Source organism: Thalassophryne amazonica, chromosome 11, assembly GCF_902500255.1.
Source record: "Thalassophryne amazonica chromosome 11, fThaAma1.1, whole genome shotgun sequence".
NCBI lineage: Eukaryota > Metazoa > Chordata > Actinopteri > Batrachoidiformes > Batrachoididae > Thalassophryne > Thalassophryne amazonica.
The window spans coordinates 48,971,035-48,977,034 of record NC_047113.1 but is presented as its reverse complement, the minus strand read 5'-3'; positions in this window follow the sequence as shown (position 1 = coordinate 48,977,034).

Sequence of the window (6,000 nt, the reverse complement as noted above, 5' to 3'; positions counted from 1 at the left end):
TTATGATGAAATAATACTGAATTTATGTGGAAATGATTGTTGTACAAAAGGTTCAGAGATCTGTCACTGAGATAGATGATAAATGGAGTGCAGTTTTAAGCAGAAATGAGGTGATAATCCATGAACCACGGCTGATGATGCATACGCAGGGAAGGCAGGGCAGACTGATTTTTAGGGGGGAACCGCTCGGTCTTTGACACCAGTTTCTGTTAGAGGAATGCTGTTTTTCTGTGGATAAAGGACAGTGCCACATAGTAGAAAAATAATAATACGGTATTTGGCTCTGTGAGTGAACACCGCAGGAGTGAATTCAGCGACACTACTTTCACGGTATGTAAGATTTATTTTTCAGTCTTATTGAGTTGAACGCAATGTTTTTTTTCCTGAATACACCACAGGTTTCAATGAGGCAGAGACGGATGTATGTTGATCGCAAAATACAACAATTAGACTTGAAAACGAAATTAAAGCCATATTGCATTTGTAGACAAAAACCAACCCAGATTGATTGTGTGTACTGTTGTAAATCATGATTATGGATCAATACGGCTGTCAGATGCACTCTGGATTATTTTACTTTTATCATCTTTACCAGTGCCTGCACAAGGTAAAGGGTTGGAACTGAAGATTTATAATCTGGTGTATAATTTTTTTTTAAATAGTGTTGACTGGAGTGAGATATGCCCTTTAAGGTGCCTTCCCACAGTAAGAAATCCATGAATTTTAGGATCTACAAATATTTTCATTGCTCAGTGTTATTCAAATTAATGTTAGCTCACTTAAAGTTACACGAATGGGCAGGTGATGGTCTCGTGGTTAAGGCGTTGGGCTTGAGACCAGAAGAACCTCTGTTCAAATCCCAGCCTGACTGGAAAATCGCTAAGAGCTTTAATCCCCTATTGCTCCTGGTGTGTAGTGCGCGCTTTGTATGGCAGCACCCTCACATCGGGGTGAATGTGAGGCATTATTGTAAAGCACTTTGAACGTCTGATACAGATGGAAAAGCAGTATATAAATGCAGTCCATTTACCATGAATTAAATTTTGTGGAATCTAATTATTTCACCAATCCCTACCAAGGAGAGTGGTTCCAGCGGAGCTTTCCTAGCATCTCTGTGGAGGTTGGGGGCATTGAACCAGAATAGGCAATGTTCAAATCTTCCATTGCTGAAGCTGCAACAGGGAGCTGTGGCTTGAAGGTTTTAGGTGCCTCAACACTTGTAAGCCCAAACATTTCCAGTTCCGCTTGCTTTGCTTTGCAAAACATGTTAATTCCTCTCAATGTGCACCTCATCAATATAGAGTCTTCAAATTCACAGGGAACATTCTTGGGACACAAAGATGGCTAACCTTGACCTATTTTAAGAGGTATTTGACAAGGTTAAAAAGTCACATTCTGTTTCATTCTGTTCCGTTTTTTTCCTTTCTTTTTTTTTTAGGGGCAGGAGTGACAGCCAATCAGAGTAGAGTGACACCTTACCGTCAGTGGCTGGTCTAGCTAGCTGCAAACTTCATTTTGTTTGTGTGTAAATATAACCTCTTTGTCATATATTATGTAAATGGTAGCGAGAAATAAGCACTTCTAAAACTGAAAATGCTGTTTTAGGAACCCGATATCATCTCTGGAGTGATTTACAAGACATTTCGTGGACATCAGCATGAATGCTAACTTCCGCTAACTCAAAGCTAACTTCTGCTCTTGTCAAAAGCTCATGTATGGGCACATGCATGCATCCTACAAACACCGTCAAAACATAAATAAAATATTGTTTATGATTGTTTGATAAATAGAGGGGCTTTATTGAACATGTTCAAATTGTATGTAAGACAATAGGATCTTAATAATGTAAATAACTATATATATATATATATATATATATATATATATATATGTGTGTGTGTGTGTGTGTGTGTGTACTTTGCACAGGGATACCAATTAACTGCTAATTATAAAGAAGAGAATGCTCATACGGCTGAGTGTATTTTAGCATTGTGTTATTTTTATCTTTTTAGACAACGCTTGTGTCTGTCAGTGCTGTCAGTGAACGCTGCATTTGAACACTCTGTACTTCCACAAAAAGCAATAAATAATCATAGTAAAGCATAATTATGGCTGAATTACAACAAAACAAAAAAATCACCCCATTATCTATTTGTGGACACGGAAGAATCAGCAACAGTTGATCAAAGAAGAGGAAAAGTGGGTGAAATTGTGATGTTTTATTGGCTAAATTTGTAAAATATCATGTGTGCTGCTCGGTTGCAAGCACACGCACGATGACAGTTCTGTGAGGTGAAGAAGCCTTGAAGCAAATCTGCTACTCCCACACACTTATAAAGCTTCATGTCTCTCCAACACCCAGTCCTCCCTCCAACCTCTCTGTTTGGCGGTGTACATTTCTCCAAAGCCTCAGTGATTCCGCTGGCCTGTAGTAATTATTTAAGGATGTTTATATTCCTCTGATTTTGATACTTCCCTTTCTTGTTTTACCATATATCAGTGGGCTGCAGCTTGGCTAGAACACTGTGTACTGACAGAAGTATTCTCACCATTAATTCAAAAGCCTCTACCAATCCTAGACCGCCACAGAGTTCAGTTGCCTAGCAACCTGTAGTGTGATGTAGGGAGGTGTGCTGGCGAGGGCCAAGGTAGACGGCTCTGAGCGCCTTCTAACTGTGAGCCGTCAGGCTGCCAAAGGCCATCTACTCAGCGACTTGCTGCTGCTAATGAGTGAGGTGATTCATTGATGAGTGCGGCCAAAGTGCTTTTACAGTACCGATAGTACTCAGGGTACTGCGTGCAGAAGGACTTCTCATTTCACACACACAACAGACAAGTTGGTAGTGTTTTTATTTCACAAAATAATCACATATAATTAGATGTATAATAAAGAAATTAACGCCAAAGAAAAATAAGGAAAAAATTAAAGATTCATTCTGGAATCTTAGTTGTATGCGTGTGTGTGTGTGTATATATATATATATATATATATATATGTAAATGCCAACATCAAGCTGTAAAAGGTTTGTTGGATTTACACCAAACTTGGTATATGGATGAAGGTCAACCTAGGAAGGTTTCTTTTGTCAAAGGTCAAGGTTGTGATGATCAGAGCTCAAAATTTTAAATTTCACTCCACTAAGCAACAAACTTGGAGTTCTGGAATTGCCAAGGCAAGGTTAAATTGGCCAAAGGTCAATCATTGGGATCAAGGTCATGCTTGCCTGTCTGTTTGCTGGATTCCTCCTCCTAGGGCCTTTTGCTGATTTTAGCCTAATTTGGTATGTCCCATAAATGTATGACCCATAAATTGCCCTTAAAAAAATAATTGGAGGCCAGTTCAAGGTAGGAATCTGATTTTCAACCAGATTTGGACCAAATCTGGAACACAATTAGATGGACTGCAGAATTGCCCTGGCAAGGCCAGACACAGGTCAATCATTTGGGTGAAGGTGTTGCTCATTGAGGTCAAATGCCAGATTCTTACTGTCTTCATGCCCATAGGTACTATTAACTAGTTGTTCAAAAGAACCATATTCAACTGGACCAGTTGTCTCTGGATTCAGCTACAGTTGTTCACAGTATGAGGTTTATTTGGTGTCCAGTTTGTGTTCGAACTCTTTGATGGTGTCTGTGGCTTTGTCCGCAGCTTTTCCGATGGCTGCCTGAGTCTGTCTGCTGGCTTCTTGAGCACCTTGACAAAGTCAGAATGACACAATGAAAAAAGCCAAAAGCCAAATGAGCACCACCAGGCTGAAAAAAAAGGGATCCAGAGTTTAGCAGAGGGTATTAACACTCACATGCACACCTGTGGGTGCAAATTTACATTCAATGAACTCAACTTGATACAGCTTTTCAGAAAACACTGCATATACACTGGACAAACCTAACGTGACACCACCACAAGTTTTCTGAAGAGTGGGTTTGAAGCTAACTTGGTCCTATGAGACTCCACCTAACTCCTGGCCAGCTCATAAATTGGTAAAGAGGTGGCGTGTGGACAGGACTGCTGTGATCTGGGTGAGATGAATGCAAGACAAACCCACTCGCTATCTCATAGCTCCCAAACTAGGTTGGGGTAACAAGCTAATTAACACATACTTTTCATATTGGCCATTGGTTTTCTTAACGGGTGGCTTGGGTCCTGGTATTAAAAATTATGTTATCAGTGGAAACAACATCCACAGACACCCTCTCTACTTTTAAGATTAGGCTTAAAACTTTCCTTTTTGCTAAAGCTTATAGTTAGGGCTGGATCAGGTGACCCTGAACCATCCCTTAGTTATGCTGCTATAGACTTAGACTGCTGGAGGGTTCCCATGATGCACTGAGTGTTTCTTTCTCTTTTTGCTCTGTATGCACCACTCTGCATTTAATCATTAGTGATTGATCTCTGCTCCCCTCCACAGCATGTCTTTTTCCTGGTTCTTTCCCTCAGCCCCAACCAGTCCCAGCAGAAGACTGCCCCTCCCTGAGCCTGGTTCTGCTGGAGGTTTCTTCCTGTTAAAAGGGAGTTTTTCCTTCCCACTGTCGCCAAGTGCTTGCTCACAGGGGGTCGTTTTGACCTTTGGGGTTTTTACGTAATTATTGTATGGCCTTGCCTTACAATATAAAGCACCTTGGGGCAACTGTTTGTTGTGATTTGGCGCTATATAAATAAAATTGAATTGAATTGAATTGAACATCAGCAAGCTATCAATAGCTGTTAAATAGTGTGAATTGTGCTACATCAGATGACCTGTGATTGTGTCCAACAACAACAAAAAAACTGCTGTGGACATTTAATTTTACCATTAAAACTGCAAAACATGGCATAGAGCACTTTTCTTTTTCAAGGGCTGCTGCATCCATGTATGTAAAGTGCTATATTTTCAAGGTTGAATTGGCCCATGTTGGTGGGGTGTGATATTTTTTATGGAGCCCAAAAATCCCTGGTATCGCTCCTGGCAAGCAGCATGTGCCAGCGAGGCATCAGACTGGCACACTAGCTGTCACTCAAAGTGACCACGCCCCTAATGAATCATCCATCCGTTTTCTATACTTTCTTACTCCAATTAAGGGTCACAGGTAAAGCTGGAGCCTATCCTAGCAGTCATGGGGCATGAGGTGGGGTACACCCTGGACAGGACTCCAGTCTATCACAGGGCCACATATAGATAAATGAACACATTCATGGCTGCAACGTAAAGATTAATACACCTAACCTGACCCCTTTCAAATATTGTTTTGCTGGAATACTTCTTAGGTGTTTGTCTGTTTGCACAATCACAAAATCACATACATGCCCAGAGTTCAGTTGCACTTTAAATTTATACAGCATCATTCCATTAAAGCAAAGCGCTCTGCTGCACAAGGACTTCAGACAAACAGCAAATCATGTGACAATGCTTTGAATAAAAACGTATGTTAAAAAGCATATATGCAATGCAGAAGCTTTTTTGTACCGCCACTCTAGCAGTGTGCAGGGAAACAAAAAAACAAAACACTCTCTCACTGGGTCTCTGAGTGTAAAGAAGAAGAAGAAAAAAAAAATTCTGAATGGATTTTCACCACATTTTTGGGAATATGACCACAGCCCCAAAACATGCTTGCCTTAATATCTCAGCCACTACTGTGACTAGAGATTTGATTAAAAAGCTCATATTGCTCAGTAAAATATTTGTGATGGATTGCTATTCGTGACTGCATGATGAAGTCACAAAGAACTCATAATATAAAGTCATAAAAAAAAGAAAAGAAAGGAAAAACACCCTGACTAAACTACATGTGGTCCCTCAAAGCTCACTGCATGCATAGCTGACAATCACTATTCATAATTCATAATATAAACAGATATCTTGGTGTGCCCTCTGATGCCTTTATTTAGAATTGCAGTTTTTTCCATTCCACTCAGGTTTGGTTGTTTTTTGCTGACAAATATCTGTGCATTTCATCCATCACTATGTAACAAATTTTTATTTTTGTTTTGTTCCTGGGTACACAGTGTGTTTTCCTAACCTG